The sequence below is a fragment of the Heloderma suspectum genome, chromosome 2 (genome assembly GCF_057233095.1).
Source record: "Heloderma suspectum isolate Gila_16-S chromosome 2, 16-S_ref, whole genome shotgun sequence".
NCBI lineage: Eukaryota > Metazoa > Chordata > Lepidosauria > Squamata > Helodermatidae > Heloderma > Heloderma suspectum.
The window spans coordinates 328,175,494-328,188,555 of NC_139459.1; the positions used below are offsets into that span (position 1 = coordinate 328,175,494).

The 13,062-nt window shown below is 43.3% G+C and overlaps 1 protein-coding gene across 8 annotated transcripts in view; it reads right to left on the reverse strand.

The window, feature by feature from the left end:
• Nucleotides 1-13,062, reverse strand: part of SLC25A26 (solute carrier family 25 member 26) — a 176,027-nt gene that overhangs the window by 144,696 nt on the left and 18,269 nt on the right. The gene's annotated exons all lie outside the window — the stretch shown is intronic.

Below are 13,062 nucleotides of genomic sequence, written 5' to 3' on the forward strand. Positions count from 1 at the left end.
AGCTGCTCCGCAGGATGAAATATTAAAATAAATTGGGGGGAAAAAACAAGAGTCCCAACATACTGCTGGATACAGGGTGATGTTACATTGAAAGGATATTGGCCGGGAGGCAGAGAAAACACAAATTCTGAAGCAAGAAGATGGTTTTAAAAAGTCTAGAATAATATAGCCTACAACTATATGATTTTTTAACTATATCCATGTAGCACTTAATGGACTCCTTTTGATTCTTAGCTGGCTAAGAATGGAAATATTGAATGAGATTATTTCCGGATGTAGCCGCAGTAACAGTCTGGGCAAGAACTATGCAAGTTATTACTCCACATGGCAATAAGAAAGCAGTTTTCAGACTGTCAATGTCTTTTGTCAAAGCACCATTCGTGTAACAGCTTATGCTTAATAACAATATTATTAATAAAAAGCTTCCAGAGCACTCTTTATTAAAAGTGGAATAAAATGAATTTCAACCTTAAATTAAGCCTTGCAATATTAAGCCGTGCAAAATAAGTAACTGCAGCCATTCTGGATAGGAATGGGATGGTAAGGTGCCAACTCATGCTGGACCAAAGTATATCAGGGTAAGGGCATAAGGGGGTAAAAATGGCCCTTAAAATATTTTGTGTGTGACTGTCAGGGGTTCAGAGAAATCTCTCGTGGGTGGGGGGTTGCAATGATAGATACAAGGCAGCAGAGGGTTGTAGTTTGTCGGTCTTACACTGGTGAAAAAGTTCTGCCATCAGCAGCAGAGAGCATTCCTCGCTGGGGGGGAAGGGGATGCACCATCTTTTTATTTTTAACCAGGAATTCCCTTGGGAACTCTGCTGCATCCAAGGTAGCATTGCTCCTATTGGGCCATTTGCAGTGAGGAATGCTGCCAGGCTGCTGTTGATTAAATCTGCAGTACTACTTGAAATGGTGGCAAACCTTTTAAAGAAGCATCTAATGTAACGATAGACTGAAGGTGGCAGAAGGTCGTAGTCTATCACGGTAAGCCCCCCACCATTAAACAGGAAACATTTCTCTCAACAGTCCCAAAGCCTCAAAATATATAGCCTTCAACTATATGATTTTTAAATTAAATCATGTAACACTTAATGGACTTCATTTGATTTGTACCAGGGATGGGGAACCTCTGGCCTGTGATTTCCCATCCAGCCTGGCAGCTTCTTTCCCTGGCCCTGCCCACTCTGCCACAGAGGGTAAAGTTTTCATCTCTGATTAGCAGCTCATCGAAAATAAGCACTGAAAAAGGCTCCCTTCTCAGTGCTTAGCAGGGAAAAGTATGTAACTTAGCTGATCTGAGCTAAGAGCTTTTTCCTGAAGGGCAAAGGCGATGGGGCCAGGGGAGAAAGACGTTGACTAATTCAGTCCTGCTTCCTTCTGAGCCTTGCCCTCCAGCAGTTTGTCCTGCTTACTTCTCAGAGGCCATGCAGAGGCCTGCCCTGCTTACTTGTCAGTAGACATGATGTTCATGCTTCCAAGTAGACATGCTTCCTATTATAAATGGCCTACAATGGAACTTGGGGACGGTAGGTGGGCCCTGCCCACTTTTGCCTTTGGCCCTGCCCACCACTGGAATGTGGCCTTTGAGAGCTTCTCCAAAAGGGTGGGGAACCTCAGGCCAAAAATGTTCCCCACCCTCGATTTATACAACTGACACCACATACATTCGTGGGAGACAAATAGCTCCACCATGCCAGATCACAACAATGATCACATTTACCTTAACATGTAATCATCCCCCCAGAAGCTGGCCAGATGCCATGGGTAAGCTCACAAGGAATGCACAACAGCAATATTTATCTCTTGCTATTAGTCTGTGGTATAACTGATGTTAAGTCTGTGCAAGTTTAGTTTTTGTTGTGAAAATACCAAAGATTGTAACTTCATAAGAGAGTTACTTGAAACTAGAGAAGTAAAATTCCCTGAAATGTTAAGGCCATGGGGAAAAAATGTTGTTTTTTTCGGGGGGGGGGGGGGGATGTGGAAAAATTGGAAATTTTAGAAAAATAAGCAATACTAATTTTTTTTAATGCTCTTCACAGCTCTAAAGTCATTTTTTTGCTTTAAGACCACCTTCCCCAACCTGGTATCCTCCAGATATTTTGGACTTCAGCTCCCGTCAGCCTCAGGCAGCATGGCCCATGGTCAGGAATGCAGGGGACTGTAGTACAAAACATCCGGAGAGCACCAGGTTGGGGAGGACTGCTTTAGGAACATATAGCAGCCTTTCTGTTCTTAAAGTTACTTTATGTAAGACTTAGTTTGGTCATAAAATTATCATTACATTTTAACACTTTTAAAAGTAAACTCAGTAAATTTGTAATTACTGTCTGAATAGATTGACTGCTACAGCATCAGAAACACAGGACTCCAGAGAACAAAACCCAAGCTGTCAAGAATGCACATTTACTGTCAAGAATGCACAATGGTGACTCTACTCACACGCTGGAAAACTGAGCATAAATTTCTATCAGTAAAATATACTTTAGATCAATAATTTTAATGAGGAATGAAATAAGTAACTATGCTGGGAATCTTACAGAGAGGATTAAAAAATGTTTTTCCCCATGGCTTCATTATTTCCAAACATTTTATTTCTCTACTCTTTCTATAAAAGTATTCTTATTACATACTTTTTAGAAATCATTTTTGGGGGAGTAACGGCTTGATAACAATACATAAATACTTTGTATTAAATTCTAAAAGAAAATATTTCATAATCCAAAGATGTTCAGTTTTTCCAATATGGGGCAGGGGGAACAGTTCCCAGAAAAAAGGGGGGAACAGTTTTTCCCCCAAATTTTTCTGGCTTATTTCCAGGCCTTCACATCACAACCCATTTCTCCAGATTTGCAAATCCATCCTGCTTGCTCAGTTCTGCACATAGTTACATGCCTTTTGCAATTGCCATACACCTCTGTGTATCCACACCTTCCTATCTTGTCTCCTGTAATCCCAAGTGTCAAGTACACTTCCCATTCTGGGAACCAAGCAACCACAGAGAAGTGCATACACCTGTCTGCTACTCTGGCTGCAATCATGGGCACAGTGAGATTTACTTTTAAGTAAACATACATACATCCAGAGGTTAGCCAGGAGAGATAGGGAATTATTTTTAAACAAGCAGTGGGCAGAAGTGGAAGAAGATAATAGAATAGGAAGGACAAGACACCTCTTCCAAAAAATTAGAAACATCGGAGGTAAATTCCAGGCAAAAATGGGTACGATCAAAAACAAAGATGGCAAGGACTTAACAGAAGCAGAAGAGATCAAGAGAAGGTGGCAAGAATATATGGAAGATCTGTATAGGAAGGATAATGATATCGGGGACAGATTTGACAGTGTGGTCAGTGAGCTAGAGCCAGACATCCTGAAGAGTGAGATTGAATGGGCCTTAAGAAGCATTGCTAATAACAAGGCAGCAGGAGACAACGGTATCCCAGCTGAACACTTTAAAATCTTGCAAGATGATGCTGTCAAGGTGATGCATGCCATATGCCAGCAAATTTGGAAAACACAAGAATGGCCAACAGATTGGAAAAGATCAACTTACATCCCCATACCAAGAAAGGGAAGCACCAAAGAAAGTTCAAACTATCGAACCGTGGCACTTATTTCACATGCCAGTAAGGTAATGCTCAAGATCTTGCAAGGTTGTTGTTGTTGTTGTTGTTCAGTCGTTCAGTCGTGTCCGACTCTTCGTGACCCCATGGACCACAGCACGCCAGGCCTTCCTGTCCTGCACTCTCTCCCGGAGCGTGCTCAAGTTCATATTCATTGCATCGGTGATGCTATCTAGCCATCTCATCCTCTGCCGTCCCCATCTCCTTTTGCCTTCAGTCTTTTCCAGCATCAGGGACTTTTCCAGGGAGTTTTCTCTTCGCATTAGGTGGCCAAAATATTTGAGCTTCAGCTTCAGTATCTGTTCTTCCAATGAGCAGTCAGGGTTGATTTCCTTTGGGATGGACTGATTTGACCTCCTTGCAGTCCAGGGACTCGTAAGAGTCTTCTCCAGCACCACAGTTCGAAAGCATCAATTCTTCGGCACTCAGCCTTCCTTATAGTCCAGCTCTCACAGCCATACATTACTACTGGGAAAACCATAGCTTTGATTAGATGGACCTTTGTCGGCAAGGTGATGTCTCTGCTTCTGACTATGCTGTCTAGGTTTGCCATAGCTTTCCTCCCAAGGAGCAAGCGTCTTTTAATTTCATGGCTACAGTCACCGTCTGCGGTGATCTTGGAGCCCAAGAAAGTAAAATCTGTCACTGCTTCCATTTCTTCCCCTTCTATATGCCAGGAAGTGATGGGGCCAGATGCCATGATCTTAGTTTTCTTAATGTTGAGTTTCAAACCAGCTTTTGCACTCTCCTCTTTCACCCTCAACAAGAGGCTCTTTAGATCCTCTTCGCTTTCTGCCATTAGGGTGGTATCGGAGGTTGTTGATAATTCTCCCAGCAATCTTAATTCCGACCTCTGATTCATCCAACCCGGCATTTCTCATGATGTACTCTGCATATAAGTTAAATAAGCAGGGTGACAATATGCAGCCTTGTCGTACTCCTTTCCCAATTTTGAACCACTCGGATGTTCCATGTCTGGTTCTTACTGTTGCTTCTTGACCCTCGTACAGGTTTCTCAGGAGACAGGTAAGGTGGTCTGGTACTTGCATCACTTTAAGAATTTGCCACAGTTTGTTGTGATCCACACAATCAAAGGCTTTAGCATAGTCAATGAAGCAGAAATAGACATTTTTCTGGAATTCTCTTGCTTTCTCCATGATGCAGCGCATGTTGGCGATTTGATCTTGCAAGGTAGACTCCAGCAATTCATGGAACGAGAATTGCCAGATGTACAAGCTAGGTTTAGAAAAGGCTTAGGAACTAGAGACCAAATTGCCAATATCCGCTGGATAATGGAGAAAGCCAGGAAGTTTCAGAAAAACATCTATTTCTGTTTTATTGACTATTCTAAAGCCTTTGACTGTGTGGATCATAACGAACTGTGGCAACTTCTTGGTGGTATGGGGATACCAAGTCATCTTGTCTGCCTCCTGAGGAATCTGTATAATGACCAAGTAGCAACGGTAAGAACAGACTGGTTTAAGATTGGGAAAGGAGTACAGCAGGGTTGTATACTCTCACCCTACTTATTCAACCTGTGCGCAGAACACATCATGCAACGTGCTCGGCTTGATGAAGCCAAGGCTGGAGTTAAAATCGCTGGAAGAAACATTAACAATCTCCGATATGCAGATGATACCACTTTGATGGCTGAAAGCGAGGAGGAGCTGAGGAACCTTATGGCGAAGGTGAAAGAAGAAAGTGCAAAAGCTGGGTTGCAGTTCAACCTAAAAAACCCCACCAAGATTATGGCAACCAGCTTGATTGATAACTGGCAAATAGAGGGAGAAAACGTGGAGGCTGTGACAGACTTTGTCTTTCTAGGCGCAAAGATTAGTGCAGACGCTGACTGCAGCCAGGAAATCAGAAGATGTTTACTTCTTGGGAGGAGAGCAACGACAATATAAAATAGTTAAGAGCAGAGACATCACACTGACAACAAAGGTCCACATAGTTAAAGCAATGGTATTTCCCATAGAAACCTATGGCTGCGAGAGCTGGACCATAAGGAAGGCTGAGCGAAGGAAGATAGACGCTTTCGAACTGTGGTGTTGGAGGAAAATTCTGAGAGTGCCTTAGACCGCAAGACGATCAAACCAGTCCATACTCCAGGAAATAAAGCCAGACTGCTCACTTGAGGGAATGATATTAAAGGCAAAACTGAAGTACATTAGCCATATCATGAGAAGACAGGATACCGTGGAGAAGATGCTGATGTTAGGAAAGTGGAAGGCCAAAGGAAGAGGGGCCGACCAAGGGCAAGATGGATGGAGGTGACGGACTCGACCTTGGGGGAGCTGGGGGTGGCAACAGCCAACAGGAAGCTCTGGCATGGGCTGGTCCATGAAGTCACGAAGAGTCAGAAGTGACTCAACGAATAAAGAACAACAAAACATACATACGATTGCACTGCTAGCTACTTGTTTCTATCTGCTGCCATGGGACAATGCTGCATTTAAACAACTACCCTGAATAAATGGGTATCACCTTTGACGTTACCCTTGATCTGAAAAGTCATGATTTAATGCCTCCTAGGCATGTCAAAATCAACTTAAGCACACTCCAGAAGAGAGCAAAGGACAGGAAGGCCTGGCGTGCTATATGGTCCATGGGGTCACGAAGAGTCGGACACAACTTAACGACTGAACAACAACAACAAGGCATGTCAAAGCTCAGCAACGTAACACACGTTTTGCATGTATCAAAGTTCTAGGTTCAACCTCTGGCATTTCTGGTTAATAAGTTAATAAGAACATTAAAAACAATAAAATTAGATAATTTAAAAGCCTAAATTAAAAAAATGTGTCCACACCCTTTCTACCCCCCCCCCCGGGGGGGGCAATTGTAGTTCTTGAGTGCATTCCAAAAGTCTCAACTAAAGTTGCCAATATTGCCAGGGAATGGGGGTGGGGAAGAAGCAGGAAATTTAATCCTTTAACTATCATTAAAAGCTTACTTTAGTACATAAAACAGCAGGCCTTCTAATTAAAAAAAAACCTCAAGAACCTTTCAAAATAAGTATGCCTCAAAAACATGTTCCCTCCAAACTGTAGAATTTTATCATTTTAACTTGTTTCGCGTGAGCCTGTTATCACAGACTGATATCATCAATCACTCCTTTTTATCACATCAGCTCATCACCTAATCAGAGGAGGCAGGTTGGGATGTGATCAGAAAGTATGATTCAAAAGACCATGTTACAGCAGTAACTTTATGACCCAGGCAAAAATATATACGCCATCTAACGTTAAGTTCCAGTTTGAAGCAGCCTTTGGTCTTGAGGTAAAAAGACACATATAGCCTCCAGACACCTTCCTGCCACTATCAGCAAGACCCAATTCTTTCAGTTTTGACATACTAAGGTAATCATTATACAATCTTACCTCAGTTTCTTGGGGAGATGTACTTCTTCTGAAGGCCAAATTAAATGTGACCCCATTCACACAATTAGCATTTCTATGAATGGTTGTTTAAGTGAAAACAGCAGGTATGGAGGGGGGGGGAACAGATTGGGACCACAACAGGAGCCAAAAGGTTAAAGCCCACTCCACCCACTCCCAGTCCAGATTGAGCACGCAACACCCCATGCCTGCTATTTAGACCTTTAAAACCATTCATGGAAACACTAATTGGGTGAATGGGGTCACATTCAGTTTGGCCTTGAATGGCCTCCCATTTGATAACAATTAATACCTGAGAATTAAGAGTCCCCCACGTAGTGAATACCACCATGTCACCATGTGAGAATTCCTCATGCCTTCGTGCACCATGAGGGCATGTACTTACACAGCTCCAGGGAGATTGTGCAATAGAACCAGAAAACTCTCTGATACAAAATCAGAGCTCAGTTATTGCTTTGGCCACTCACTATCTCTAAGCTTCAGCTCCCCATCTATAAAATGGGAGCAACAGTGACACAGATTGAAGCAAAGTCAATATAATTAACAAGACAGCATTTTGTGCTTAAGGGAAAAAAATTAACCTAAACATATAGATGGCTGCAACGGCACAGATAAAAAGGACCCTTCCAGAGGTTACCTTCACTCAAGCAGATGGCAACAACAATTCAAATTTACCATAAGTGTCACCCCAGAAAGCATTCCTGTTCAACGTGAATAATTCTTTTCCAGAAACGACTGCAAACAGGGCAATCCTATGCATGTTTATTTAGAAGTAAATCCTATTCAGTTGAATGAGGTTTACTCTTAGGTACGCATAGGCCTGCATCACAATGTCCAATTGCTGGGAAAACAGTAATCACACAAATATTGTATATAGTTGCCTGCTGCGAATGGCAGAAGCGTTGGTGTCATGGTGGTCATATCAGCCCTACCAGAGATACCACTAATCCCTCCCTCTACAGGCACCATTTTGAGATACCCAGCACTACACTTTTTCACAGTTTGTCTCCCTTCCCTTTTTCCCCAGCTTCAAATTTGTGTGCTCATCCTCTCCAGCACGTACCTCTTCATCTCCTACTACAGCATTGGTATGGTCATTCATATGTAACCGAAGCTCATTAACTGCCAGTGACTCAAGAGTCCATGTTCATTTGCTTTATAGTCTTTCCTTGATTTTCCTGTTTTTAGATGTACCGATGGATTAAAGTCAGGGAAGTGAGTAAGCAACCATTTTGCACATGCTCAAAGGTTTTAGGATTAGGGGGGAAAGGTAGTCCTTGGCAAGCCTGGCTTAAGTTCCTGAACAACAAAAGGAAAGGGGATACTCAGCTGAAAAAACTCTGCTGTGAACACTCCTTTGCAGTTAAATGTAAACAACCATAACGTCAGCCTTTTTTTGCCATTTTGGCAAATGAAAACAAAATGGCTTTCTTTAAGGTGTACATCAAGATAAAATACAAAATATCTCCCCACCCTGTTTTTGTTTTTTAAAAATTCAATCCAAGAACAGTTCTTTTTAATCATTATTTTAAGAATCTGGAGATTAAAGTTATTTTCACCTCCAGGTATTGTGTTTGTTGGCTGGGTATTAATGTGTGTGTGTGTGGGGGGGGGGTGTCACTAGTAAATTTCATGACTAATTTTCAAGAATGAAATATAGTTTTAAATCAATCATATAAAATGCACACTCTCCTTGCTGGGATTAGGATACAATGATCCTAACAAGGTATCTTAATACATATATTTTTTGTATGTGTTCTTACTTCTTCTGAGTCTCCCTGTTATTACGAATGGTTACAAAGAAAGAATTCCATTGCAGGAATTATACTGCAGAAATTATATTGCTACTATCCTGTTCGTCAGTCCAAAAAAGAGAGTTGGTATGGGTGGGGTTAATGGTGGGAGAGAAAAGAAGTTCACAGACAGATGGGAAACCAGAGAAACTGAAGTAATGGGAGGAACAACACAGGAAGAGAACACATGCATGTATAGGAATGTATGCACGGGAGCCTGTGTAGACAGCTGGTTAGGTATCTGACAGTTCTTAATTTGCTGGTCTCAGCCTTTAATTGTGTGATGAATCTGCTGGCAGCGTCTGTAGCTCTCTTCCTCCATTCATCTTTATTTACAGGCAATTTCCAGCTGCAGCCTTAATTTGAGTTTCCTTCCAATATAACTGCCCCTCTTCTCTGTGTTCTCCACCAGGTCCTAATGACTGCAAATCTCATTTTCTCCACAACGTTTTTAACAATGTGCTCAATTGCTCTTCTGTACAAGCACTTGGCAGAGCACCCAGCATAGTTTATGAATATTTCAGAACCTAACATGATACATTTAAGAAACAATGCTCATTTCCTTCTGATGCCTATGTTACACAACTTGCTGTGGACATCACAATTTGTAGCCAAGTGACCTCATTACATGGCAGCATAATCCCTGTGTGCAGTATGCATTTACAACATGCGCAGCACATGCAATTCACTCAAGGTTTAATGCCCTCTTTGGAAATTATTTGCAAATACAGGGGTCGATACAAGATCAAGAGTCCAGCTGTATTGTTCAACTGTCCAAACACTGAGAGTGGATTCAGACCACTCTATTCCACTTTCCCACCCTCCATTTTTCATCCCCACCCCACCCCCCGGGTCAAACATTTCATGGCCACTAAGTACAGTCAGTCCTCATTCGGCTCATTCGGGAATTTCCTCCTTGTTAGTGTTTCTTTTTCTAAAAGATTTGTTATATTTCTGCAAGTGTTGGGGTTTCTCTAAGCTTGCCAATACCTCCCTCCGCTGCATGGATGGTGCCATTTTGGCTACGTAAGCAACGGCACTCAACCTCTGAACACCAAAAATAAAGGAAAGGTCTGCCCCAATAAAATGGGGGGAGTAAATTACAATGTGGAATATTAGCATATAAGGAAGAGGGCTAACCTAGAATCCTTCACACCAACGTGCTAGCTTCCTACATGACAGAAATCTGCAACACGGGGAGCCTTTATACACAAAAAAAAACCCATCTGCATTCTAAAGTTATATGATTCCAGGAAGAGCATGTGATTTTTTTCTGAATATTTGAATCAACTCTTGCAATGGTTTCAAACATTATTCAAGGTAGGCCTGTAGTACAACTTCAGGTAAAAGTGTGTTGCCTAAGTGTGAAGGAGTTACTGATGTCTGTTGGACTGGAATAAGAGGGAAGAGGACAATATTATAATATGCTACCATTTTATATTGCATTGTCACACAGAATTCATAATACCAGAATGTTCTTGTCATTTTCTACTGAAAGAACAAAGCTCAAAAAGGTATTTCTAAACTAATATTCCTTAACCTGTACCTTATCAGGATCTTACCCTTCTTTATGCCTGTCTTATAAACTGAATTTCCTTCACCCAATTCCATATTCCGATCTCCTTTTTACTATTACGAGGCATCGATTTAATCTCTTAACTCCATTTTTAGAGACATGCTCTGCAATCCTATGCATGTTTGCATAGAATTGCCCCACTGTGTTCAGCGGAGCTTAACCCCGACAGGTAGATCGTGTGCATCTACCTGGGGGACCGCAGTGGCTTAGTGGTTAAGATGCTGAACTGCAGACCAGAGGGTCAGCAGGACAGCAGTTTGAGACCCGAGTGCTGCGTGACGGAGTGAGCTCCCATCTTCAGTCCCAGCTCCTGCCAACCTAGCAGTTCGAAAGCAAGAAATTGCAAGTAGATTCGGCAGGAAAGGCAACAGCGTTCCGTGCACCTCGGTGTTCAGTCATGCCGGCCACATGACCACGGAAGCGTCTTCGGACAGCGCTGGCTCTTCAGCTTAGAAATGGAGACGAGCACCACACCCTAGGGTCGGACACGACTGGCTGGGGACACCTTTACCTCTTTAGATGTGTGCATAAGCTTGCGGCCCAACTCACTTTGTTCTTTCCACAAAGCCATTTTATCTGAGCAACAGCTCCTTAACGCTGTCTCTTTGCGGACTCAAGAACCCTGGACCACTAATATGTTTCCCATAGCATAGTTTTCCCTCCCCAACACAAAGCCACAAGATAAAGAGAGTTCTCTGAAACGCTTCCCGGGAATCCAGAAGCAAGAGCAGGCACAAGAGCTTTCTACAGAGCTCCATCAATGCACCCTATAGAAGGGCAGCAATTCTGCAGTATGAGAGCCAGTATGAAAGTGTGAAGTGAGGTTTTTTAGCAACCCTGGCACAACTCGTGCTTCCGGGTTTATTACTGCACACCAATATGGAAGCCGTTTGTTACGACCAAGCAATTAAAGTGTTGGGAGGGGGAAGGGTGCTGAAAGTTGAGGCCTACTTTCAAAGTAATAGCCTTTCCCGTGGTTATGGCTTGATTAAAACGTAATGACTAATCAATAAAACTATAATTACAACATTCACATTCACCCTGATGTGTGCAATCTGGGATACATGGGAGGGAGAAAATCAAAGAACGCTAGACTGTGGTGAGCAAGGGAGAGAGAGATCTCCCACATTTGTGCCACCTCTGGGGCCACTGTACCAAACCTAAAACTCCTGGTTCAATTCTTCACAAGAGGAAATGCAGGGAAAAGGAGTATGAACCTTAGTAAAAACTATTTTAGATCAGAAAGGCTGGTGTATGGAGCTGCATTAATGTGGAGGTTGCCAACAGCAAAAGGGGCTTTGAGGCATATCAGTGTTCTACTAGGAGAAATCTTTCAGTTATATGCTTCTCTATACAATACTTAGTATTCTGGGGCCTTATTTCCTATAGCAGGTGTGGCCTCCTACCAATTGTTGGTGCAGCACATTGTTACATTTCCTTCAGACCTCCATGGAAGGCAACCATTCCATAGCTGCAGATTTCCCTAGAACAAGGACAGGAAAAACTGTACCTGTAGAATGCTGCCCTGCTTCAGAACTCTTAACTCAGGGGTGTTGAACCTCTTTCAGCCCAAGCCCCAAATTCAATTTCAAAGAAGTTCTTGGGGGCCACATGCCAGTGGGGTGGGTGGGGGTAAAAGGGGCAGAGCCAAAGGCAAAAGGGGGTGGGGGCAAAAATACCAAAAAAACCCAGCATATTGTAGCTTAGACCTCTTATTGCCAGTATCTAAGCCTGTTAGAAATGAATCTGAGCATGTGGAGATGTCTGGCTGCTCAGATTCAGAATCTGAATGGGAACAGCCAGAACGGAGGAAGGCACCCTCCCTAGTGAGCCCAGATACGGAAAGACTTTCTTCTCAAGACCTTGACACACAGATAGCCCAGCCTCAACGGCTCCCCCATTCCTCCCCCATGAGAACCCAGGTTTTGGAGGGGGAGGACGAGGGGCGTGACTTGAGGGATGCTAAGGTCCGTCACAGAGCAAAAAGGGCAAAGTCAGGGGCTGGGCTCAGATGCTCCGCCAGGCTGGCCACTCATGGAAGACAACGTAGGGGGGAGCCACCCTAAGGGAGGGGCATCCCTGCGTTGCAAGTAAGGATGGACGAAAGTCCCTTACCTGGTCCTGCAGCTGTTTTCGGTGGGGGGGGAGGCGCTCCGGTTCTCCCCCCGAAATTCTTGGTGGTGGGGAGGCGCCCCATCCCTCCCTGCCAAAATTCTGTCCGGGGGGGAGCGTCCCGTCTCCCCGGCCACGAAATAAAAAAGTAAATTGGGGGGGGAGCACGTGATAGGCTACGTAACGATTTACGTAGCCTATCACGGCTAGATTTTCAAAGTCAGCCGTGATAGGCTACATAACTCTTTACATAGCCTATCACAGGTGACTTGGAAGAAAAAGAAAAAAAGCGCGTACGCAAATGGCGGCACCCATGGGCGCCGCCATTTGCATTCCTTATTTGGGCACGGGTAGTCTACGTAAAGATTTACGTAGACTACAGCGAAAATAAGGGCAATGCTATAAGGGCAACGTAGCAACACTACGTAAAGATTTACGTAGACTACCCGTGCCCAAATAAGGAACACAAATGGCGGCGCCCATGGGTGCTGCCATTTGCGTACGCGCTTTTTTTTTTCTTCAAAGTCACCCGTGATAGGCTAAAGATTTACGTA